General features: G+C 38.3%; 1 long non-coding RNA gene across 1 annotated transcript in view; it reads right to left on the bottom strand.

Annotated features, from left to right (window-relative positions):
* Positions 1 to 27,457, bottom strand: part of LOC111936134 (uncharacterized) — a 77,059-nt gene that overhangs the window by 45,793 nt on the left and 3,809 nt on the right. The window lies entirely within an intron of this gene.

The following is a 27,457-nucleotide window of genomic DNA, read 5'->3' as shown; positions in this document are numbered from 1 at the left end:
CAAGTACTTATTTTGGGTTCAACCACTGAACCTTCCTCCACCAGCCCCAAGTAACATTTGGGGAAAAAAAAAAGGGAACAATTTCTATAATTCTAATCCACAATGTTCTTCCTAGGTCAGAGTTTCACACTGGTTCATCCCTCTAAAATAAGGAGTTCATCGTCTGTCTTCCTTTTTATACCCAGCCACTTTTCCTCTGAAAAATTCAGGCCCAGTGCACAGTGACTTGGAAAAAAGAAGACTTTGGATTAGTCTTTGCCGTAGACATTTCTGACAAAAGAGCTTCTGCCAATGTTTGAGGAGAAATCTAGAGCTCTTCAGCCTTGAAAGAGACAAATGGGAGGTAAAGACATGCAAAAGCTTCTATAAAGTCACTTTTCTCACTGCTCATAATGAAAAAATGAGAAGTCATCAAAAGAGTTTTAAGAAACTAATTGAAGTAAATGAAAAGTATTTTAATTAAGAAGGTGCAATTTAACTGTGAAACTGCTTCATCACTTCTATTTTCAAGCAGAAAATACCACCTGAACTTTTTTATTTTCTAGGAATATAATTACTACAGTTCTTAACTAGAATGTTTGGCTTACACTTTATTTAAAAATAAATGCTTTCTTCAAAGGTGAATATATACCCATACAGAAAGAATGAGATTTCAGGGTTCTGCAGTAGACCATGAGGTCACACTTTATAAAGCAATTTTTATTGGAAAATACTGCAGCTGTCTTATTACATTAAAAATACTGATCAATAATCCAGGAATGTTTGATGTGCAATAATTATGTCCTAATATATCTTGAAAATATTTTCAAGTATTAAAAATTATTTGTTATTATCCAAAGTTATTTGGATCTGAGAAACGTCACAGACAAAACACAACTGAAGGGTTAAACCTGACTGGGTTTTTTTCAGATAGGTTCATTGTTTCATTGAAAACTTTTGTGATGTGCCAGAGGAATTACTAAGAGTTTATTCACACAAATATTTATGGTAACATGACACCAGTAGTACTCTTTGAGTGGGCACCAGTAATACTGGGGCAACAACAGATTACCCTTTAAAAGAGCCCTATTAGAGTTTGGAAGGTGGAAGGAAAGATTCTGAGCTGCAAAGTGAGCATCTCAGCCCTTAATGATGTGCATAAAATTACTGGTTATATGACTTATCTGAAGAGCTGCTGAAGGATTGTTTAATTTAATGAAAGACAATATTCTTTCAGCATTTTAGACCTTGCAATGTAACACAAAGGAGTGCTTGTATTTCTGGCATTAACCATAGGATGTGGGCTGGGTCATAAAAGACCCAGGCATGGGACTTACTAGCTAAATTATATCCCCTTATCCAGAGATTGTTTTAATATTGGAAAATTAGATAAGAAAAGCAAACATTTCAACCTAAACTAACAACTACCATAGATGAATTCAAGCAATTAGTAAGAATAAATCAATAAGTATAGAAGAGAAGACAGGGTAAACTCTCAGGATTCCCCACAGTCATAAGCAGATTGTAGTGATAATCTTGAGATCACTGTTAGCAGTAATCACCTCTGTTCCCCATGGTTTACCATCACAGTGTCACCACAGTGCACTCTGAAGCTCATGAGGCTGCCCAACCAACTCTTTATGTGGGAACATTCTGGAGGTTTTGACCCACAGTTCCTGTGGCTTTCCATTTCTAATTGGCTTTATATTTGTTCCCAAGAAACAGAAAGTTGGTGACTCCTGAAATTCTCTTCTGAGAGCATTTACCATCATGAGTACTTATGAGAAAGGGCATTGTTAAGATCATCAACTTATTCCCTCAGCAGAAGTCCCATGGATTTGCCTGACATATGCTCTGAGACATTAATGGTAACTATTGTACATTCTTGGAGTTCATTTTCTGCCCAATTCGTCATTCTTGATGTATAGTACTTTTGGCTAACCACAGTTAACCACCTTTGGTTCAAGAAACCCATTACATTCTGGCACTGAAACCTCTGTTCTTTTGCCCTGAAGTCTCTAACATCATCTCTGTGCAGCGAGATGTATGATGTTTTGCAACAGTGCTCAATGTGAATAAATTTGTTAAACGCTCCAGAATATATTCTCATAACCAAACTATTTCTGCTAACCCATGCAAATATTCATAAAAGGTTGGCTGAAAAGAGTAGAAATTTATGGACTGCTGAACACAATTGGTTATTAATTCATCTGGAATCCTGCATGAGGGGGAAGGGAGAATATACTACAAACTCATAAGTGGTTGTTTTCTGAGATGTAACATACAGCAATTTAAATTTAAACAAAACCTTTCTCATTAAAAACCAATGTAATCTAAAGTGATAAATCAAATTCAGACAAAAGCAAGCAAGATCTTCCTATTGTTTCAACTTCTTGTTTGTTTATCAGCATTCTGTTTCTTAGAAACCTGTTAATACTTAAATTCTGATAATGTACTCAGGTCCTTGGAGCAAAGAAAGCTACATATTATGAGACCTAAGGAGCAGAAAAGATTATTTAAAATTCCATTAGCACTTCTCCAACAGTCAGCACAGGGACATTTTGACACTACCTAGTGACACCCTCCCGATCTCAGCATGTTCCATTTCACTTCCAACACCTTTGCAAAAATCTATGCTTAGGCAAGGATCTCCCTGAAAAGAGCCCTCATAGACCACTTCATGCTTCCTCTCATAATCATGCATATTCTAATCATGCCCTTTTCAAACTGAAGGCTTTTATTTTATCAATTTCATGATAAATGGACACTTTCTGAGGCTAAAAGGGTGATCTGTGAAGTAATTTCTATTGCATAGATTCCCGTGGTAATATGGGCTGTTTTTACCTAAAGTGATTTATAAACGTATATAGGACACCACTCCTAAGTCAAACCAATAACCAGCAGTTGCATTTTCCAGTCTGAGTACAGCTCCATCACTCAAATCTGTGTGTTGAAAGGATGTGCCCTCAGACCATCTTGTTCCAGAAGTGCAGTCTCTAATCCACATAAACTTGTGTCATTTTGGACTCTTTCTTAAGTGAAGAAAAATTAATTTGTGCTCCTCTGTGGCTGCCCCCTGACTCTTTCCCCTTGTAATCACAGTTCACTATCGTCCCATAGCAATATGCTCAGTGGAATATTTATAATAAATCAAGGACTAGGTTTGCTTAGAAATAGTGATGAGGCTGTGAATCTCTGGGTGGCCTCTCTCTTTTGAAGTTGTTCCACTTGTCCAGTTACCTTACTGATGTTGAGTCAAATTCCTTTGTCACGACGCACAAATCATGGTAGGTTTCCTAAATAACCAGTCTTACTCATCCCAATTGGATATTAGTTCTCACTCAATTTAAGGCTTCTTTTTTTTTGCTTGGCATGCATTGCATAGATTTTTATAACACATAATAATTTCTGTCCCAAATAAGCACATCGTCAATCATTATTTCCAGTCAAAGAGATTTTGGTACATCTTATGTGTCAGTGGAATCCTGCAGTGAAAGCACTTCAACTTATCTGCCCAAGGAGAAGATTCTAACTCAAAATGCCAAAACCATAGGCTGGAGCAAAAAGAAAAAAAGTTAAAAAATAAAGTAATTTAAAGAAATAATATAGGTTTGGCCTTTCCAGCTTTTCTCACAGACTAAGAGATTACTTGATAGCTTTGCCTCCCTTCTAAACATATACAGTGGCCGTACCATTACTCAAGTTCACTGACTTCTGACTTCATTTAGCACATTCTAAGTCTGCTAAGCCCTTTAACTTTATTCCACAAGGCTCTGAAAGGATTATTAGCACTGCTGTATGTATGTTTTGGAAGGATCTAAAATTTTTGTGTTACAACTTCAGTACATTTCTCACCATTAAACGATAATTATAACTTATACAATTATAAGACTATCTATGCCCTATCCAATAGACACGCTAAAAACCTTGGTGGTTATCAGAATGGCATTCAACTGTTTTAAAAGCTGAGTTCTGGTCATTCAGCTTTTCTATGTTAGTGTGATTCTTGTCACTCAGGTGCCTAATAGCTGCATAAAAATAATTTTACTGTTCTAATACCAAGTAACCACTAACCTTTCTATTAACTATTAGATATTTCAGTTATATTGTTTTGAAATTGACTCTACAAACACTGCTGGTATCACAAAACTATTTTGAAGGAAATAGATATATCACAACATCACATCCCGCAGCTGTTCCACACCCAAGTTCTCACACTTCCAGGAACAGAATGCACAGAAATAGATTGCAACTCACCTCTGTCTCACTCTCTGGGACCTTCTCATCCTGGTTCTTGAAAACTTCATCTGGGAAAGCAGTTGTCTCTTTTTCCCTGCTTACCCCAAGAAAGCACATAAACCAGCTCCTGCTGCCATACAGAAGTATTCTTGAGAAGGACAGTTGAGTAGTGGAGACCTAGGAAGGTTTTGAGGTTTTCAAGACCAGACTAAATAAAGCTCTAAGCAACCTGGTCTGATCTCAGAACTGGCTCTGCTGAAGAAGAAGCAGCAGCAGAAGAAGCAGCAGCAGAAGAAGCAGCAGCAGAAGAAGCAGCAGCAGAAGAAGCAGCAGCAGAAGTCCCCTCCACCCTAAGTTAGCCCTTTATTCTACATTTCAAAATGTGATAGTTTTATCTCATTCATTACTGACTTTAGAGTAAAAAATATAAATCTACTTTTTATTAATTATTTTTTTATTAAATTAATTAAATCTGAAATCTAAAATTAATCATGACAGTCCTCCTAAAAACACTCCTAGAAGCCCCATCTTCCTTGAGGTATTCAGCCTTAATTTTCCTCCAGCCCTAGCACTGCAGTCAGCTGTGGATATCAGCAATCTGGTGTCTGTTAAGGATGTGCCAAGGAAGATGTTATTCACAGATGTATCCCCTTTATACAAGAACCATGGTCCTCTTCCCCTGATTACTGACCCATTATTATGATCATTCAGACAGCAAATGAGACGGCCATTGCTCCACTTAAACTTTTTTGCATCTTGGTTTTAGAGTAGAAGTTTGTCAGAAGGCAAGGTCTGAAATGGAACACGAGATTACAGGAAAGTGGTCTGAAAGTCCCTAAAGGACACTTGAAAACATATAAGTATTCCTTATGGTTTATATCAGGATATAAACTCATATATCATGGATACCAATGCAAATCCTGACTCTGCTGATCCTAACTGGAAGTCAATGAGAAAGTCAGATATTCCCTACCCAGAGAACCTTAGCCTGATAATATTAACATGCCTTAAAATTTTTCAGGTATGGTAAAATTAAACCTGCATTACATATTTGCAAGATTAATCCCTAAGATCTAAAACATGCATTTATTTCTGGCCAGACAAAGTAATAAACTGAACCAGAATCTAAAATAAGCTTTAGATCTAATAACTCCCTCCTGCAAACTTATAAGTATCTGTCCGTATCTAAGCAGTTACACTGAACCTAAATGCCAGTAACTTTAATTTTTCTACCCCTTTTGGGGAACTTGACTCCAAATATGCTATTCATTTAGGCTGATGGCTGTCCTAAATGAAATTGACCCAGTTGCATACTGAAGTGATGCAGAACAGAGGTCTTACACATCAGAATACAGATACTTACATGAGGAAAAACCACTCACAGTTATTATGGTGTGAAATCAAGACTGTACTTTTCCTATGTATTGTTCAATATATAAAATGATAAGCTTTCAATTCAATTTCAAGTCAATTAACATGAAAAATCCTACAATTACATATCCATAATTTTTGTTTTCATTTAAATATGTTTTTTATTACATTTCTGCTTACAGAAAGGCAGAATTTCCCATGTATATTCACTAGGTCTATGTCATCTAAGTATGTTTGCTTCTTCGTTTTGTTTTGTTTTGTTTTGTTTTGTTTTGTATACGGAATTTAAATACCACAATGACAGGCAGATCATTCAAAAGGGAAACTAAGATAGAAGTGTAGTAAAATATTGTCTCAGAAAAATCTCTTTAGTGAAGAACAGCTTCCAGACCTTAGCTTCCCCCCCCCCCAAAAAAAACCCCAAGAATAATTCCCTCAAACACAGAATCTTGAGGTTAGAAAAGATAAGTCTAAAAAGTGATTTTCTAATAAGACTCAAGTCTAGCCTACCTTATCAGGCTTAGTATTTCCATGTTCTTGAAGTGTGAGATATTTCCTGAGCATAATTTTTGTAATAGGTCTTCTATAACCTGTACATTTAAATTCTGATCATTCAGCTCTATCTTCCCTTCTAATTCTTATTTCCACAATCTTAAGATCTTGGTCTGGTGCAGCTCACCATTTTGAAGTACTGTTGCAGCCTCATTTTGAGCCACTCCTTTAGTTCTTAGATGAATTTTGTAACCTCTAACATCATTATACGCACTGGTAAAATCAGCGATTTACTGTGACCACTCTGCAAAGCGATGGTCTGTGATTCTTAAAAGAATCATGTCTTGATTGCCTGTATCTTCTTTTTCTGAGATTTCTTCCAGAATTATTTTCCCTCCACTCCATGCAAGCCCCTCTTTTCTGAGCAATTACTCCATGTATTTATTTGGCCTTTACCTGACTTCCTCAGATATGAGAAATAACAGCTGGCGTTACAAGCTCTAACCTGTTGTATCAAAGAACCAGCTCCTTTGACTCAATTTTATTTTTTCTACTTTTAGAGTAAATGAGAAATTCCACAAGGTGAGCTGGTACAAACTATGCTGTAAGATGGGTCTTATAAAAAGGATTTCTTCAGTGCGAATGGAAATTATAATTGCTCACTATTGATTTAGGGCGTACTTTTTAGAAGAGCCCACCATCCAAACCCGACTTTCAGAAGACTTCAATATTTGGATGACTGTTGAATATCTAAGTCTAGTTTTTAAAAAGAAAAAGTAATCAAGAGTTCCACATTTCCAGGAGAAAGTTTTCCTCTTCAAAAATAAATGCATTGTACCACCTTACCAGATATTATTTGCATATGGAAGTTCTTGTCTTTTTATGGATATTTCTTCATATCTTTACACAATTAAAAAAGGCTGTGGTTTCTTATTTTGGATATACAGTCACTTCACTGGCAGCATTAGTGTCTTTCCCTTAGACAAGCAGGGGGCCAGGACAAGTGGATGCAGAGAACAGAGACAGTTGGTACTGAAGTAGCAATAGGAAGGTAGAAGGTTGCTAAAGCCTTACTGAGACAAAATATAAAATTGCACTCATATTCAGGCAACTGTGGCAGCAGGGGGAGGAGAAGTAACCATAACCTCAAGCTCTCCCTTTTCCAGTCCCTAGTGAGAGATATTCAAGAGTGATGTTTTGGTCCTGTTGCTGCCCAGGACCAAGACCACAGCCAAGATAACCCATTTGTCTATTTGTCTGCAAACATGGTGGATATGTGCACAGTCCAGCTCTCACTTATCTCCAGGGCTTGGTGACATTTAGTCAGTGTTTCTCTTGAATTCACAGCCATGGATCTTAAATTTTTTCCAGTATACTATCCCATCATTAACAGTTCATTGAACATGAACAGGCTACCAGTGTCACCCTCCTTCCACTGTGTAGTTCCATAATCAGATAAAGTTACATCTCAATTTTATTTCCCATACTCGTTACAGTCTTTTTTTTGTCATATGTTAAACACTTCACATTATTTCTTACTTCTCCTATTTTTGTCTCTTATACACGAGCTAAGACAACTGGATAAGGCAGCACAAGTATTTCGTCACAGTAATATGATGTTCCACTCTCAAAATCACTCCTTTGGAAAGCCCTGGGGTTCTGGCAGACACCATGAATTACTGTTTGGTCACATCCACACCTCTAAAACAGCGTTCACAGGCACTGCTCATTATGGTATTTGGCTGAAATGCCCCATCCATCCTCACAGTCCAGTCTTTTAGTACACCTTAAATTGAGCCAAATCTAGTCTGTTTGATGACAGGTAGTCTTACTCTCAAACTTTTGCTACTCAATAGACAGTGCCTTTTTCAATTTTTTCCTTGTATATTTGCACCCCACAGTTCTAAAGCGTCCCACTCTGCCCTATATCAAAAGTTTGACTCAACGCAGAAGTACCAGGATTCTTTAATCAAAGAGCTGTCTCTGGTGCATAAGGCAGATTGGCCATCATTCCACACTCTCTGAGGAAGAGATGTACATGTGTAAGCTCTGAGGGCAACACACAAAACTTTGACAGGCTCCAAATGAAGGCATTTCTTGACCCATTCCTTTGTAATTTCTGACAACAAGCACCCTCCCAACAGAACAGGACTCAGGACAGTGACACTCTTAGTCTGGTCTTCTACCAGACTGTGAATACATACTGCTGGTGTCACCTAGTCCTACAGAGGTGACACTGAAATTAGTGCGTTTCCTTGCTTATCCCTGTTAATGGCAGGAAAGCTTCCCCCTGCACCTCTTTATTCTGCCTTCCTCCTTCCCTGTGGCTTGACTACAGCTGATTAACATCAGCCAAAATGAACAGTTTCTCCATAACTCTGTGTGGTAAGTACCCCAGCTACATGAGACCTTTGAGACCTTGGAGCCTTGCTGTCTGTCAACCCCCTACCATATATCTGGGTCTCAAGCAGCCTTTCCAGACATTTGAAGCAACAGAGTTTACCAGCATGAGGAGTAAAGAGCCCAGGCTGGAAAAGGGGAAAACGGCACCACACACTTAATATGAGAAGACTATTTGTCCTCATGTGTCTGAGAATTCTCTGGAACTAGTAAGGAGCTTAAAAATCAGGCTTGCTGCGTCCTCAGATAATTGTTCCTGAACACAGAAAATAAAGAGAAGCCTCTTCAGCTCTAATCCTTACTTCTTCTGTAACATGAAAAGTAATTAAAAAAACAATCAATAGTTATGTCCAAAGTGGTCTTTCTGTCCTTGGGCAGGCCCCTTTTGTCTTCTCAGCAGGTACTTCTACCCTGATCCCTTACTCTCAGGGATTCTTTTGGACAGTGCCAGAGACAGCACTTGAAGGTGGTTCACAAAGGTCTGGGGACTGTAAAGAATTATCTACAGATTGCCTAAGAGCAAGGAAATTGGACATCTGCCAGCAATTTTTGCCCTGACTCTTCCAGAAACCTGGCAGAAATCACATGGCATCAGTTTCTGCTCTGATCAATGGCATCTCACACAACTTTATGTATTCACCTTCTTCAAGTATTCATTTAATATTTAATCAACCACCCTTTATCTTTCTCCCATGGCTAAACAAGATTTTGGCTCTTGAGTCAACAAATCTCATTCCTCTTATTCTCTTTTTCCCCTCTCTGTGGTTAACTTATCCTCCTGCAAAGGATGCTGTTCCCTGTGCCACACACTTCTCTAAATTTTTGTGATCTTTGCTTTTCCACAATTCTCTGACCTCCAAATCTGTTATTGCTGCATAGTCCTGTGCCAACATCTCCCTAAGTTCTCCTTTGCACACAAACATACTTACACCTCCTGCAATGCTTCCCCACTACCACTTTGCCCCAAACAGGACTTGTGGTCCATAGAGAGTTGGAAATTTTTGTGTTATTGACCAGAACACAGAATCTTAGCCTTCATCAAAGTATTGTCACTTATGAAAGCATTGCAAGGGTTCTCAAAACACCATTAATGTCCATTTTCCCCCAAATGACAAGATTTTTATTTAGAAGTGTTCAATCCAGAAACTTCTTCCAGAGATGAATCATAAGAGATCAATAGAAACATACTCCAGGAATAGAATAACTGAACTTCTTTGCATTTCAAAAGAATACAGAAAGCCATCTTTTCCTTCCAACTGAAAAACAATATGAAATAATTTTTTAATCCCACAGAATTACTGCCATAATCTTTTTCATTTCATCTTCATTATGATCTTGAAATGTAATTGAAATGTAAAAGAAAGTTTTTGTGGTCCAAATTTCAAAGTACACTTTATAATGAGGGACTTGATCAACCTATGAGACAGACTTTGAAACCACAGAATTAAAGTGAAGAAAATGGATTAAACGCAGATCATTAACGCAACTGCAGTCAATCAAATTGATGAATCATGGGCTATAAATTCCTTTTGGTTTTTTTTTAAATCATGCAGGTGCCTGGGAATTGACCTTATTACACTTTATCTTCAGAGATGCAGCGACATAAACATGAACTTAAGTGACTTATGACTTATGAAATGGTAAACTTTTCTGGACTGTAGCCTTAGACTTCGTTTGCTTGTGAGCTCCTCATCCATGTTCTTCCAAGAAAAGAAAAACCCCAAACAAATCAGCTAAACCAGACAGCTTCAGGTACAAAGGCTTTAAAGGAAAAACAGGAATTGCATGGTATCACAAGTGGAACGTACTTTTAAAGAATCAATGTCTTGTGTCACTCACACTGACTTACAGTTGCCTTGAGTAACAAAGGCTTAATTTTCCCTCTCTTGGAATGGACACATTTCATTAAATGCTCCTGGCCTTCCATTACCCCTTGAACATTGAAAACTACGAGGCAGAAAACATCATGCATCATTCCTTTGTCTCAGAGCAAGAAGAATGGAGGTGTGTGCCCGAGTAAGACTTTCTAGGGATCAGCTAGAACAACTAATCAGGGTGCACAGCAACATCAAGTGGGACCATCCCAGGCACAGAGCAGGGAAGGCGGTATTGGTGCTTCCTTTCTCTCTATGAAAGGAAAACATGACTTTGTCCTTTTATGGGACAAAAAAAAATAACCTTACTTTCATCTGTGTACACAGGTGCTGATCCAAAACTACTGAAATCAACACAAATATTTACATGGACTTCAGAGGACCCTGAATCAGACCTAGAGCCATTTGCTCCAGCTGGCATGTGGAAGGGGAGGCAGAGTCGGGTTCCTTGCATTCCTCATGGCTCTTCGCCCTCCTGTTCACCCTCCTCACCCAGGTGAAGAGTCCCTGCACCACCAGCACCCAGGCTGGGGCCACTACTCCAGTAGTAAAAGTGGTCAGGGAACAACAAGGGTGTCGACAGAGAAAGGAGGGGGAGGGATGATGGGAAGCCTGTTCTCCAGTTGTGCTGAGTAAGGATTGTGCTTACTTTTCCCATCTGATCACTACAAAATTATTTATAACTGTCCTTGTGGGAAAATACACAAGATAATAATGAATGCTATACAACAAACAGCTGAATCACAGTGTCCCAACCTCACATTCTCCAGCCCTTGAGCTCAGCCATCTAGGAAGTGCCAGAAACTAGAATGCATTTTTATAAAAGAAAGTGCTCATATCTTTTAGGCAGCCAATGTTTGCCTGCCATTGGCTGCTGGAGTCATAGCTTTCATCTAAATTAAGAGTGGTCACAAATATTCTCATAAACTCAGTAGTCATCCAACTGTGTGGTGTGAGCTGACAGCTGTGTGACACACAAGAGTCAGAATAGAACTGGCAGGTGAGCCAAGGAAGTTTTGGCTGTCCTTTGGAAAGGAAGACTTCTGCAATGTTATTTAAGCCTTCTCTGAAATCAACTGCACTGCAGTGACAAAAAAAAAAAAAAAAAAGCCTATTTCATAAGTCTTATGAGCCAGGAGGAAAACATCCTGTGAGATGGACTTTGCAACATCAAATGCTAGGTCTGTTTGTTAGCTAAGAGTTAAATTCAATTGTGCAATCAAAAAATATGACTTAAAACCTGATTCCCAAATCAAAGAGCCCCGTTCTGTCTGTAAATTTTCACAGCCTTTCCCAGCTGACTGCTGCATTTATTACCACCTCAACTTAATGCTCTGTGTTGCCACCTGGGTTCCTCCCATTCTGTTACGTGCCCACCTCAAAACCTCTTTCCAAACAGAGCTGTTAAACAATAACATGGTTTCCATTTATCATTTAAATAAGCAACATTTGGTTTAATATTAATAGATTGCCACATGTTTGTCTAGGGAGAAGGGACACAGAAGCTTTGGAAGTGAAGCTTGTCATTAAAAACGTTTGCCAGCTGAGGATTACTGAACTATTAATAATTAGTCCTGTAGGACAATTGTAAGGTACTGATGGAGAAAGATCATCCTGTGGATTCAGATGTCTCTTATCCTTGCCCTCTGAACACTTTCCTGTGAACCCCACAATGCTTTTTAACCCTATCCTTCCTACAAGGTAATTTTAGATTGCAGCCTCAAATATCCAGGGGCAAACAGTTGAAGCAAGATTAGCATCCAGATGGTTGGTGGTGATGCATCCAGATATATCCAGAGCTATGCTGGACTGAGGAAAAGAAGAGGGATAGGAGGATTGTCTGAGATGAGTGTGACAAACTGCAGCATCCAGAGGCATGTGGGACAGAGAGGATATGAATGTCCTTCAGTAGCAGTGAAGAAAATGAAATGTTCAGACCCTGATGGAACAGAAAAAGTTCCCGGAAAATGTTACTTAGTGTCAGTTTATCATCACAATGTTTGGGATATGGTTTTTTTACCATTACTGCATTTATTTGCCATTTAGTTACAATTACAAGCCAAAAGTAAGGGCCCTACTTCTAAGCAATGTAGAGTCAGACCAAACAAACCATTCCACAATCCAGGAAAAGGTTGCCAAGGGGAACTCAGAAAGCTGGAAATCTCAAAAGAGAACAGTGATGTTAAATCAGACTTAGTGTGAGTTAGTCCTTCAGGCCTCTGCCAACTCCGTAACTCTATGGAAGCCTCAAAGCAGAGGCTGTAGGTGTTATAAAATGTGCATATAGAATAAAAAGGCAATTGGAGGGCAAAAGGACAAAAATAAAAAAATTCCTCTCTTTTGTCTCTCAGGAACATCATATTCTGAACATCATAGATATCGGAATGCTGATCAGGAAAAAAAATTAAATAAATAAATTAAAAAGGCATTTATAATGGTTCAGAAAGATGTAGTACAGAGATCTCAGTCCAAGAGCACAAACCTGTTACCATGAAAGAGGAACTTAAATTTATGGAACTCCACCTCATCCACAGCCTATAAATTGTGGGACTGGGGTTCAAGGTGCCTATATATCTTTAGGTGTATCTGACACAGGGTAGGAGGCAGATGCACTGATTGTCAAATTTAATGGCAGCCCCCATGGAGGACTAAGTGCACTTTAGGGACTGGAGTTCAAAACTGCAAGTTAAGCCAATACTTCCTTTAAATTTTGCTATGAATAGTCTTCCCCTTCTATCTTCTCAGATAAAATAGGACAAGATTTGCTATTTTATTTCGAAGTTCTCTGATTGAGTATAACTGTTAATGAATACACAAAATTAAGTCACTGACAGCAGTCTATCATGAATAATAATGTTTTCTCAAATTTATTACCTTGTTGGTTTCCCAGGTTATTAAATAATAGATTGTAGAAGAAATAGGATTTTACCCTTGTTAAATCTTTCTTGAAGTGTTCAGATTCAATCATTCAGGATCTACATTTTCATTTTTGCAACCGAGAGCTATCACTTTGTCCTGATGTTACTTGGCTGGATGCACTTGGAAAGCCACCTTCTCATGATTTCTTTTGCCCAAGCTCTGTTAGCAATACCTCTAACAGGAAATTTTGGGGTGGTCACATCTGGAAGCAGGGAAATACAATTTGTCCTCCAAAGGACTCCAAAAGTGAAATGTACAGGAGGATGTTACAAAAAAATTTGACTATGTATAAAAACAAAACTAAAATGACAAAGGGGCTCAAGGTAGATTAGGATGGGGTTTTGAGCAAGCAGGTCCAGGTTGCTCTGTGGCAGAGGGAGCTGGAGCTAGATGTCTTTCAGCTCTCTTCCAATGCAAAATATTCTATGATTCTGTGAATAAAATCATGACAACTGTCAACTCACCCAAATCCAGATAACTGCCAATCACTACAGGTTAGATTGTTATTTTTTCAAATTATAATAAAAATTTGTAGTAAATCCCTAAGAAGCTTTGCAGGGGCTGTGCCGCTTTTGATTGCTGCTGTTCGTGGCCATTTACTTCTGCAAATGTCCACTGCAGGAGGAGTTGTGGTTCTTCACATTTTTCTGTCCAGCACAGATCAAGAGTGTTTTAAAATCAACTCTTCCTTGGACCATCTTGGAAGTAAGGAAGATATTCAATGTGGAAGCAAATCTTCATCAGAGACATCTGTGATACCACCTTGTGGAAATGTACAGTTTAAGTCCTCCTTAACAGTCCATATTCTTTTGAAGAAGGATAATCAGAAAGGTAACTACAATACCATCCTCACAGAGAATATTATCAGGTAGAGATTAGTTTAGGTGACACTGAATTTTTCCACATTTTAAAAATAATAATTCCATGTTTTATTTTTTAGGTCTGCAAAAAGGCAAAAAAGCAACTAAAATAACCAACCAACCCCCCAGTTCTTCATTTCAACACAATTAATGAAATATTTAGTTATATAAAAAGGAGAGAAAATATGTGTTAAGTTTTCATTTTCATTATTTAATCCAAATGAACAAAATCAAATTAAAGCAAGCCCTGGCTGCTGCTATGGGACTTAGGATAACAGGTTACAGCTGAATCAGAGGCTTGAAGGAGCCCAGCTGAAACAGCCTCGATATTCCCACTGTCACCTGTGAGTTTTTGGACAAATCCTGCTGCAGCTACCTGTACAATGGCAACCATAAATGTCATTCAGACTCAGAAAACTTTATGGGCAGCAATAATAGTTAAACACTGGAATAGGCTGGGAATCCAATGAAATTTCTGCCAACAAAGAATCTAAACAAGAAGGCAATGCAGTATCTGTTATGAATGACACCTGACTTGCTTGGGTCAGAAGAAATTACCTGGATGGCCAACATGTCTCTGTTTTTGCAGCCTACTTTCAATTATTTATTTTGTTTGAAAAGAGATTATTGGGGTGTTTTATTTCTGCAAACTTCAGGTTCATGCTGGATGTGACAATGTTTGCAATGTCATCTGCAACACCGATCACACAGAAAGGTCAGGAAACAGGACTGGATTTCCTGAAGCATGATAATCCAGTTTCCTGAGATCACATGCTTTCTGTCATATGATCTTTCTTTCATAAGCCTGTTGAAAATCATCACTAAACCACTCAATATTCTTCTTCTACCCTTCCACTACCCTTTTAGATGCTAACATTACAGAGGTGGCTCAGCCAGCTTTCTAATACTTCAGTGCAGAACGCAAGAGGAAGGAGAAACATACCAGCAGTAGTACTGAAAGGCCAGTTTTCTAAGTTTCCAGAGAAGGAGGATGCATGGCAGTCTGCCCCCAAATTTGAATGGAAATAGAATCATTTATCTGAAATGTATTATTTGGATTCTAGGTGAATTCATACCCATAGGTCAGTTCTACAGGTATTCTTACTTTGAGAGCAGTGCATCAAAACCACAGCTCTTACAAGCTTAGCTCACAGGTAGGAGTAGTTTAATGGATGGAGAATGCAGCCAAAGCATATATGCCCATATATATATATTTATATATATGTGTGTGTGTGTGTGTGTATGTGTTTGGTTTTGTATTCATTTATTACAAAGACACACTGAAATACAATGCCCTAGAACTCAATGAGCAATCTTCAGAAGGGAAGGGTTCACTAGGTTACAATTGTAGTTTAAAAATATAACCTGGGAATGAGTGTTACTTCATAAATTTAGCTCAGCTGAGTTCTGGAGAAATTACTCTGTGAGTCTATAAATGAACAAGGAGTATTAACATTTCTGGAGAAATCTAGGGCAGACTGGGAATGCAACAGAAAATAATATTCCTGTTAGAGAATCCTTTATATTCCTAGGTGAGGTTATCATTGCCCATTAAATTCTGAAGAACTTTTCCATAAGAAGACAATATAAAATGAGTTAATGGGTACATACAGTGTTGGCCATATTAAAGCAAGAATAAAAATTGGCAGGTTTTTTTTTAAGACATATCCAAACTAAATTCTCTCCTGATGTAAATCATCCCAAATCAACTTAACCTGATTAATAGTAAGTTAGAAACTTACTATTGTCATTGACTCAGAAAAAAATAGCAATATTTATTTTTGTCCCTATAGACTGAATTCATGTAAGTTTAAATTTTAAGGGCAACAGAGTTGAAGCTGACACACTACCTATTTAAAGGACAGGATGTGAACAAATAAAGATTTTGTAATTAATTTTTTTTAATCATAAAAGATGAGATTCAGTGGGTTAAGTCTAGCTACAGGGTTCTAAAACATAGTGTACATTTCACAACCTCTTTGTGTCATGCCTTTGTTACATCTCTAAATTAAGTGGCACTTGGAAAAGATGCTCCTTTGACATCATGAGAACATTTGATTCTTGAAAATGTTCTTGATCCTATAGGAGAAATAAAATGAAAAAGCAGCAGCAACAATAACCAGGTGAATTCACTGGGACAACTGAGAAACTAAGCAATGAATATAAATTCAAAATGAAAAGACCAAAAAGGGAACAGGTTCTGTACTCAAACTCATGGGACTAATCCATCCTAACAGTCCAAGAGTTGCCAAGGGAAGGAAAAAATGAAGATGAGGCGCTGGCAATGGGTAGAGAATGATTTTGGAAGCACGAATACCAGAGTGTTAGATGAAAGAAAATTTAAAGGCAGTGGGAGTAAAGTATTGGATCACAAAGGGAAAAAAATGGGCTGAGGAAGAAAGGCACAGAAAAAACCATCTGCAAGCAGCACTAGTGATGGGGAGAAAAGAAGCAGGAGACACACACCCAGGTGCACCATTGCCAAGCAGCCCAAAACAAAACCCAGCATCATTTGTGTGGGGATTTTTTCTTGCGCTCGCTCTTTAGATCAAAAGGAGAGCAGCAATGCAATCTGCTCTTTGCAAAGAGCACTTTCAGCCAAGAGAAGGAGAGTGCATACACTGGAACATCTGTTCCAAGAAGCCACTTGAAAAATAATCTTATAATAGCATGGGGAAAACATCTGTGCAGCATGCACCAGACCACCAGTAGTGCAGCAGTAGAGGAGTGGAAGGGGGAAGGAAGACAGGAAGGAGTGAGGGAGACAAAGTAGAACAGGATTAGGTCAGGGGCAAGTACCCCAGTGAGGGGCATGACCCACATGTGAAGAAACTGCTCGTTTGGTGTCTTTTCTCTTCTAATCCTCAGCAAGAGGCAGACAGATTTCTCACCCACTGAGCTGTGTTTATTGGCAGATATTACTCAACATGTGCAGCTTTGAAAAATCCCAAACTACAATCAAAGTGTTTGAGAGGCTGCACGAAAAGCTCCCTGCCCTTGGCCTCTCGTGTAACCCCCACCCCTTCTTCAACTTCCTTTATCTCTGCTGATAGTAAAATAAACGTGCTTGATAAACAGCCACTGCTAGCTCAGGTGAGGAGAACCAGGAAGCCAAACCACTTTTACACCACTGATGTGTTTGACCTATTGTGACCTCACTAAAAGAGAGATCCCACTTGTTTTCACCTTCAGTCTCAAAGCAAACAAATTCAGCAAAAAAACACCACAGCCATCACAAAAACATGCAAACACATATGCAGTGTGCACTATGTTCTTGGCTTCTCCATTCTTCTGCTTTATGTCAAGAGAAGTGAACCCTTAGGACTGCCCTGTGCAAAGCTCTGTAGCATGGCAACAGTCAGGATATTTCCCATGAGTACTGACACATTTTGAAGGAGTTTATAAGGAAAACAGTGTTAAATTGACTGAGCTAGTGTTTAACCCTGGGCTCTCAAAACAAGAAGAACCCTCCCAAAAATGTATCTTCTTGATATGGGGAACAGAAAGAATCAACAAGTCTTAAGCATGAAACCTCCATACAAACATTTAGGTGACTGACTAGGTACATAAAATGGAACAGGGAGCTACCAGAAGTTGAAGAACTCCTTGTGTACATGTAGGTAGCTGTAGCCTTTCCTTTTAGCACAGACAGGAGAAAAAGGCCAGTCTCACTATCCCCAACATAATCAGACTTCACTATGGGAAAATGATAGGAAAATGAGCAAGTTTGAGTTATTTGAGAAGCTAGTTGTTAAACTAAATTAACTAGATGCAATTACTAACTAACTAGGTAACGTTTGCCCAGATCAGAAGTCAGCAGGAGAAGGCATAGCAAAGGACATGTTAGGACATAACCAAGGATCAGATGTTCATATCCACACAGGTATGTACAGATGGGATATTGGGTAATTAGATTGCCACATAAGAACATCCATGGTCAAAATTGTACACAGTTACAGCTGGTAAAGTGTAGCATGAAAAGCTCCTCTTTATATCAGTCTTAGTGCTGCTCTAGATGCTCATCACCTCTATGCCATGGCTACAAAAGGCAATAAGCAAAGACACTAAAAAAAGTAGAAAAGACATGCTGGGAAATTAGGAAGAGGAGGTGGGAGCATAATGGAAAGGAAGGCACAGCTTCCCTACAGATTACAGACCAATAAAAGCCTTAGTAATTAGGCAAAGTGTGAGAAACCAGGAAACACCGAGGATCAACTTTTTTCTGTTTCATTGACAGTTTCATGCCCTGCTGTTATGTCAATGGTGCAGGTCTTCCTTATTTCTAGTAATGCTCTGAGAGGTTTGTTTCAGTTGGAGGATAAGATATTTATTTATTCTTTTCAAATCTTAGAAGTGTAAAATGGAAGAAGATTGTTTTCTTGTCAACACTCATATTGGCTCTCAAAACGGTTCTATCAGTTTAGTTTCTGTATGCCAATGCAAACTAATGCATGTATCATAAGCTTATACAATAATAAGAGGAATACCCCCAAATAAAGCTGTCCTGGTTTGATTCTATTGACCTAAAAATACATTAGGTCAATATAATTCTATTAGGAGTGTATGGCTTGCTACAAAAACCAGCTGATTAAAATCAATATGATTTTAATCAATCAATATTGATGAAAACCAGTTTCACTTCAGTTTTTTTGTTTGTGGACCACAAATCCTGTGAACTGAGGTAATTTCTAGATCAGAGATGTGGGAGGGGGAGTCAGAGGAAATGAAACAATATATAGGCAGGAGCACACAATAAGGGTGTTGTAGGTAAAGATGAGTAGCTTGAATTTGACATGGCAAGTGACAGGAAACCAATGGAGTGCTAATGTGTGGGAGGAAACGAGTATGACTTTAGCAGAAACATTTAGGACAGATGTGAGGGAGAGAGCAGAGGAACCATGGGGCCAGACAGAAGATTACAGTAACCAAAGCAAAAAATATCTGAGACACTGACAGCAACCTATTTTGGAAGTATCCTCTTATCTCACTCAGAGACAAGTCAAAAGTTAGGTGAACTGTTAGGTGTTATGTGAGCTCTAAACCTCTAAGAGCTCCAGAACTTTTTTCTTACAATGTATTGTGCTATGAGTTTCAAAAAGAACATCATGCAAGGCTGTATCTCCCCTGTTCCCTAATCTCATTCATCTGCATGGTTATCAACTGAATATCATCCAAGACATCAACATTTTGAACATCTTACCCCTCATTTAATTAGTAGAAGTATCAGAAATCGCATTCTTCGATCCCTTGGCTGGGAAGCACTTGCTCAGGGCGAGCCACACAGTAGATTTCACCAGCATTGGCGTTATGAGCGTTTTTCTCTTACCCTGAAAAAGCCTTCCTTTAACCTAACAACCAGTATTCCATGAAGTCTGCATTTAGCAAGCTCCTTGCACAATACCTCTAATGCAGTCTGGGCTCTGGCATGCTCGGCATGATTACATGCAGGAGGAAACAAACATTTCTCCACCTTCTTTGTATGCCAAAAGAACCCTTAGAAAAATGGGGATCCAGAACTTGATCCTTCAAATCTTGACGGAGATGTCTTATTTTCAGAATAGTCACGGGTGAGATGATTCATTCACTGAAAATCTGCAGAATTTTCACAGAAAATTGCATCTCTTATGTTAAAGGTGAACCTGTTCCTCTTCTGAGGCATCATCTTTTTCCATAGCCCCCTCAGACTGATGTCCCACAATACCACATGTAAGGGTGCTACCAGTTACTTGGCTAACACATTTAACACAAAACAGAGCAAAGAAACATGGAAAGGCAAAGCCATTAGCAGCTTTTTTCCACAGACAGCAGCATATCTCCCCAATAGCATGGCAAATTTGGATTCTTCAGGGCTGCCTTCCTCAAAATTCATCAGTACTTTTTCCCCACAATTGTGGTGATTTGCCTGCTGGCATATAGTTAGAATTGCCTCACCTAAACATTAAAATTATTGTAATGTTCAACAACCAATGTATTTTTTTGCATAACTTAAGAACTCCTTTACTGCTTTTTTTCTCCAACCAGGCAAAATATGGGTTTTATCCCTATAAATAGCATATCAAATAAAGTAATGTATTACTGGGTTTTGGTCCCTTAAAATAAAGGACAGAATTTGAGCAGAATGTTTTTATCATTAGTTTACTTTAATATAAGTAAAGTTGCCACTGAAAAAATAAAACTTGGTTGATTAACAGACAGAAAAAATATGCTTTAACTCCAGTAAATCTATAAAACTTTCATTCCATACATACTTTTTACTTTTTGAGATGTTAAGGCCGAGGGGACTGGAAAGTATTCAGTTTTGAAGTATGCAGTAACATACTAAAGAAAATTTTGAATCAATTCACAGAGTTAATTTTTTGAGCCAATCATTCAATTTTTTGAACATCTTCAGCCCACTTAGGTTTTATTCATGGATTAAAGAGGTGTAAATCTTCACAGACTTTTGATTGTAAAAACATTTGATTGTAAAAACCAGACTGAGTCTAAAAGGGAATACAACCTTTCACCCCTCCACTATGATCACAAAATCCTGGACCACCTTATGACTTTTTGGAACAACTTTAAATAATTTCCTAAGTATCAGGAGAGACTAGAGACTCATCTAGAGGAGATGCAGCTAGTAGATTCAGGGTGCTGTAGTTCATTAGGTGGCACTTTTATCTTCAAATAAACTCCAGGTTCATTTGAACCATTTGAAGAAATGGATAACAGGTTGCAAGGTTGTGCTCACAACCCAGACCCCCGACAGGTACCACTGAGTTTGCCTGATTGTGAAAAAGATTAGGCTAATAAAATCTGTAGGTGTCTGTAAGAGTAGACTCTGACTCCAGGAGACTGATGATGAGTTTCTTTCTTCTGAGACTCTCAAATGAGAAAAGCACCTTTTATCTGTTCTGAGGGGCTGAGGATTCAGATTTAATTATGTGGTTGTGAATCCCATGAGATTTGTTTTTCACTTAAGGAGTGTGCTCAAGGAGAAGTCATAAACCAGGAGGCTAAATGGTAGTAAGGGAGGTCCCAGTGCTAATGAACACACACAGTGTGTAGGGACAGCAGCCTAAAAGTATCTGGTTATGGTGAGAACAGTGAAGAGAGAAATAAAAATCGTTTCTATCAAAAGAAAGAGTTTTTCTGATCCTGTAAAAGGAGTATGTGTTACTAGAAGAGTAATTTTCAGTGGGAAAAAACTGTGTAGAAATCTCTCTTGAATGGCAATAGGTGTCTGTGATGTCATGGAGTGAGCAAAAGGGTCTATACAGTCAGATCAACAGCTCTCAGAAGATACAATTTTTACTTCTGTAGATGAACACCAAAAATTTCCTACTGTTCTTGATGATTTTGTATCATCACAGGAGCTCAGCACTGAATTATTCTTAGAAACATATATCTGAACCTCTTCAGGACCAAGCAAATAAAACATCCTAGGGTCTATTTTCTGTTCTTTAGAAGGAATAGCATGCTCTTGAGAGCAAACTTGTGCCCTCATAGCCATGCACTACAGCTACCCCAAATCAAGTTGTTTAATCCATATTGTTTTCTACAAACACCCCCTGGCCTTTACTATTACCTCAGCCATGAGTGAGTGCTACTTTGGAGGATGCAGGTTGTCATGCAAGCTGTGCCAAGGTGTGTGCTATCAGCTAGACACTCTGCCTTGTAAGAGATTGGTAGCCAAATTCTAAATCACAGCTCTTTACAGTATACTTCTACAGCTGGAGCCTGTGGGATCACTAAATAATGGAAGTTAAAAAGCAAGGAAGAAACAAGAGACATTTATTTGAAGACTTTGGATTAAATTTTCTTCCTTGAACTCCCTATGCACTCTATTGCACCAAAGGAAAACTACTCAGACATTAATGAGAAAAAAAGACCTTCCAAACATGGAGTCCTTGTCCTCTGAATTGCCCTGCTGGTGTCTGAAGAAATCCTCAGAGATTCCCAATTAAGTTCAAGAGATGATATTGAAGATCTTTTCTTTTATATGAGTAAGTAACAGACCTGGAGTTAGCAGAATCTCCAGAATAAAGAATTCTTTCTGGAAGCAATTATTTTACTGACAATAAAGATACTTCCCGACACATGCCCTCAACACATGTAATGGGAAGTGCAAGAAAGAAGACCTTGTCACAAAAAAGCCATGTGGGATAGGGGACAAAACTGTCCTGAGGCAGGGAACTAAAAGGCTATCGGAAGCCACATGGCTTAACTCAAACTGAAAATCTCCTCTTTTCCCTGTTTGCCAAGAGGAAAGTTCTTGGCAACAAAAAAAGCCTAGGAAAACAAAGAAAATTGCTAAGTAACCAATGAACAAACTAACAAGCAAAATGACAGAAAAATGATCACAAGGCCAAAAACATTGCAGCCTGTGATGAGAGCAGAGCTACATCTGAAGCCAAAGGCAGTTGAAGCAAACCAAGAAAGAGGAAGCTCGCACCACTCTTCACAATCTCAGAGCAGAGCACAAACAGAAATAGGACATGCATATGCTGTTTAGGCAATCCAAAGGCAGATAGTAACCTGGTTTGAGAGCAGAAGGCTCTTTATCACCCCCCAGTAGATATACACATGGGCCAATGCTGAATGGAGCAAGAGGGTGTTTTAATATAATATAAAGAGACTGAGTTCTCCCTGTCAACATAAAACAGAATGCAACCTTAAATATGGCCTCACAGTGGCTCCACCATAATTGCTTGTTCCCTGCTGTGTTCCCCATACAGCAGACCTAGTACTGACATCTGGTACTAATTTAGGGTTCATCTGTTCTACAAAAACAAACATATTGTGGGGCCTCCTTGCAGCATGCTTGCCCCTCAACTTGGTTAAACCACGTTCCATCTTGTAAAGTAGATGTGACATAACTGTTTGCATTTTGGCCCTGAACCATGCTACAGATGTTGCAATGTTCAAGAGCCTGAAGTGGCTTAAACTGCAACGCTTGGGATCTTCTAGGAAGCAGCAGCAATTCCAGCTCCTTAAAAAGAGTGGCATTAACCCTTTCCCTCCACTCCGTAAGAATATTTCCATGCTGTTAAATATACCGATCTGCACAAATCTAACACGAGGCAGTTTAATTTTGACCATGTTTTAAGATGTCCTTATTTGATATCACACCAGAAAATATTGTGGGAAGTTTGTTTGACCTTGAACAAAAACACAATTGCCCTTTATGTGTGAAAGGCTGTACACCGAACTCTTGGGGAGACAAACTAATTCATTTGCACAAATTGCAATTCATTAAACATGAAAGAAATTAGTTTTGGGGCCAAATGAGGGGCTGTGTGAGCTACAAAAAACTTCATGGAAAGTACCTGAGGGGCACCCACTTGCCTTAGCAAAAGATTTATCCCAAATGCCTTTCAGAGTACCTGAATATTAATTAAGATTTCATTCTTGAACATTCCAGTGTGTACATCCCCTCTTACTGCTCCAGGGACTGCATGCTGACAAGGCTGCTCCAGTTCCAGTTATTGCAGAAACTTCTCACTCTGCATGCTGTTCATTCTCATGTGGCATTCTCTTTCACTTTTTTATGCTCCAGCTACTGTTTCTCTTGCCAACAAAGATTAGCATAACCTTCAAGAAAATCTGGCCGAAGGTCACGGTCATTTCAGGGAGAAGCAGAGTGAGAAAAGCATAGAATGGAATTACTAGAAGAGTGTAAGAACTCTTTGCCCACTATGTAGAGGCTATGCTGTCAAGCAAAAATATATTGGCATTCAAATCAGTTAAAACTTAATGTAAACTCTGCTAGATAGCTGAGAAGTTGCATGGGTCTGAAATTCAGGACTGCATCAGACCTTAAAAACATTCAAAATCTACAGTCTCTGACTCAATACAGATTGTTTTTCCATTACTTGGGGTGTAAGCAGCAGAAGAAATAATTTGCAAATATTTGGAATGTTTCTATTTGTCATTTTTAAATCAATACATATATCTTGCTATTCTCCATAGGGTTTTTCTCTGCCTCTTATATAACTGGTAAAGCAGATTTTTATTTTTCCTCTAAGAGAAAGAGAAGTTGATCATATCAGTCCAGGACTTTTTCCAAAAAACCTGGAGGCAGTGAGGTTTCCATACACCAGGGCCAAAATACAGATGTCTGGCCTAAAATTGGTTTTATTATTTTTATTTTGGATTTTGGAAAAACAAGCACACAAGTCTCCGCAAAAGAACACAATTCTCCACAAAATAACACAAGTACATGTGTTCTCTCTATTACTCTGGAAGAAAATGTAGCAACCAAAAAGAACAAAATGAGCAGGCCTGCTTTCTCTAAGCAGTGCTTTCAGACATGGAAAAACCAAGCAGGCAGAAAACAAGTGTAATGAAGGGACTCTGACCCCACAAGAATGCCCGTTTTTTCCAAATGAACCAAACAGTCTAATAAAGGATATTACCTTCCCTATAAATCTTGCTTCTCAGAAAACAAAGGCGTAATGATTTCAAAATGCTTCCACAACAAGGAGTAGAACCAAGCCATAGAGCAGCCAGGGCAACAAACAGGGAGAGACCAAAGGGGGAGTTCGAGCAGTAGATCATTGTGAGAGGAAAGAGCTGGATATATGGGCCAGTAAAACCCTCCTGTTTGGAAGTTTCATGAACAATTACAGGAACGCAGCATTGATTTTCATGCATACTGCCTGAGGTGTGTGCTCTTCCTCTGGTGTTTGAACTTTGCTGACAATTCTTGACACAGGATGGGATTGACTTGAACAATAACAGCTAGCTAATACAGACACTGTAAAATATAAATAGAGGAGTTAGCAACAGAGGTTCCATCAGAATTTGCAGAGCAATGTTTATAAGTTTTGCTGTATACATGTGGTTTTACTATAGCAACAAAGATGAATAGTCATCATTTTCTGTGACCAACACCAAATCTAGTATTATCTGTATCCTTCCTTTTGAGTAGAAATGATTTCACCTCTATATGAGGTTCACTCTGGTAACCAAAATGGGGAAGAAATCTGCGATACTGAAGTTCATATACTGTACATATGTGGGATTCCCCGGTGGATCAGCTCAGTCAGTATGACAGCAGATCTCCCAGTTTCCCAGGTACAAATAACTACCTGACTGTGTGTGAGGCATCAGAAAAGAACGGCCTGTGAGAACAAATCTATTCGTTTAGCAGAGGGAAATTAAGAGAGCTGATGTTTGGCTCACACCAGAGTACACAAAAGTGCCCCAGAAAGATCTTGGGCATGTGCCTAAGATGTATTCCACAATACACAACAAACAACAGTACAATTTCTCCCATCCGACAGGAAGCACTAAAGGCAATTAAAAAGCTTTGAAGACAGGATTATTTATTTATTTCAGGTGATTTTCAGCCACTAAAAACATTAATCAGCCAGGCAGCTGAGAAAAGGAGAAAAAAAGCTACCCCAGCTGATGCTTTAAAAACCTTAAACTCATTTGTTTCAAGTAAAATTAAAAAGCAGGCAGAAGATAATGGAGTTCAATAGTAGGGGTGGTAGGTGAAGTAAGAGAAGATTTTGGTTCAATAAAACAGCAGGGTAACCTCTATATAAATAAAAGATTGCATGGTATTATGGCTTTAATTTCAACAAAATATGTACCAGTGCTCTGGCTGACAGATGAAGTAGTCAGGAAGACTTAATCTACTCAAACTACATGAAAGGAGAGAATCATGATGACAGAACGAGACATACATATCCAAGCACATAGGCCAAATAAAAACATCATTTTTTATGACAAAACTAAAAGTAAGTAAGTATGCTGAGAGGTAATATGAGTACTATCGTGTGGAGCCTGGAGAGTCAATAAGGGTAGTTGGAAATGGTCATGTAAGAGAAAAGAAATTATGTGATTAATAATAGAGAAACCTGATGGGGTAAGTCAAATGGGTTTTGGAGGATTGTATTTCAAGTCTAATGTGTTCCATAAAAGCTACAGTGGAAAATCAGATAAGGTGGTAGTGATATTTTGCATCCAATATCCTGCTATATGATTAGAAAGTCATAGATGACTGAGTGGGCTCCACAGCATTTGTGGTTAAAATACTAATTAGCTAAACAAACAAAATCAAACTAGAAGGTCTCTTAAATGGACCACCACATTTCACAAAAGTAGAGGAGCTTCCCCTCAAAAAATCTGGTTGTTAAAAGCAGAAAAGAAAATTCTGTTACCTAAAGTGACTTTCATCCTGGAGATCATTTTCTCAGTCTACATAGCCAGTGTAGACTTCAGAAGTTTGTAGAAGTAATGGATTTTTTTTTTTCTTAACACAGAAATCCTGCATGGGATATCAAGTAACTCAGTAACGTCCATTATCAATTACTCACCATAATGGACCTCATTATGATAAATAAGGAACAGTTAATGGCTTTTACAAAAATTGAAAAATTGAAAAATTGCCCAATGAAATGAGGTTTGATTTATTTAATGCAAACAGGATATGTCACCAACCTGAAATATCTCCTTCTGGATCTTTTCAAACCTGCAGGTTTTTGAAACTGAGAGGAAGAGCTGAATTTAGAGTTGGGAAAATCCATTTAAATGAAGAAGTGTTAAAACAACTGGGAATTTTTCAGGAGCACCTTGCTGGATGCCCAAGAAGCCATGATCCCTCAGGATCAAAAAAATATACTTGAGTGAAGAAGTTCTTCTTGGTGAAAGCAATCACATAAATTTTGTATTTACATCTATATACATAAACAAGCATATAGTACATGTATGTATTTGCATGTATACATGGAGAGGGAATTAAAAAGAACAGTGAAATTACTATAAAAAACCAAATAGAAGTAAATGGGTAATGAGATTAGTAACTTGAATGAATGAGGTTTTACTGAATCAACAAATTTTAAATAATAAGGCAATTAAAATTATTCCAGAAAGAATAAATTCAGAGAATTAATTTCAAATGAATAGCTAGGTTCAGACAGTGGCATAGTGAAGTAGGATCAAGGAAAAGCAGAAATGTCCAGTAGATATTTCAGTGGAAGTTGGAAGGAAATGAGCTCTGTAGCTACTTCTGAATGCATTACTGATAGATCAAATAATTAGCCATGCATAACACAAAGGAGGACGTGACAGTCTTTGTGACAACTAAACATTTACAAACTCAGATATCTTAGGTTCAAGAGTCTTACATCAACTAGCTGAAGAAACCTCTAAACCATTAGCATAATTTTCTGGCAAATATTAAAGGGTAGTTAAATAGAAAAATTAAAGAAGATTGGAAAACTGACAGCATTGTCATTGAGAGAATCTGGTAGTTAATCTTCATCATTCTGAATAAAAAAAAATAAATTTACTAAGGAAAAATATTGACTATTTTAAAGGTTATCTCAGATG

Source organism: Cyanistes caeruleus, chromosome 4, assembly GCF_971803275.1.
Source record: "Cyanistes caeruleus chromosome 4, bCyaCae1.hap1.1, whole genome shotgun sequence".
Classification (NCBI taxonomy): Eukaryota; Metazoa; Chordata; class Aves; order Passeriformes; family Paridae; genus Cyanistes; species Cyanistes caeruleus.
The sequence above is the reverse complement of the archived record's forward strand: the minus strand, read 5'-3'. Positions and strand labels throughout refer to the sequence as shown.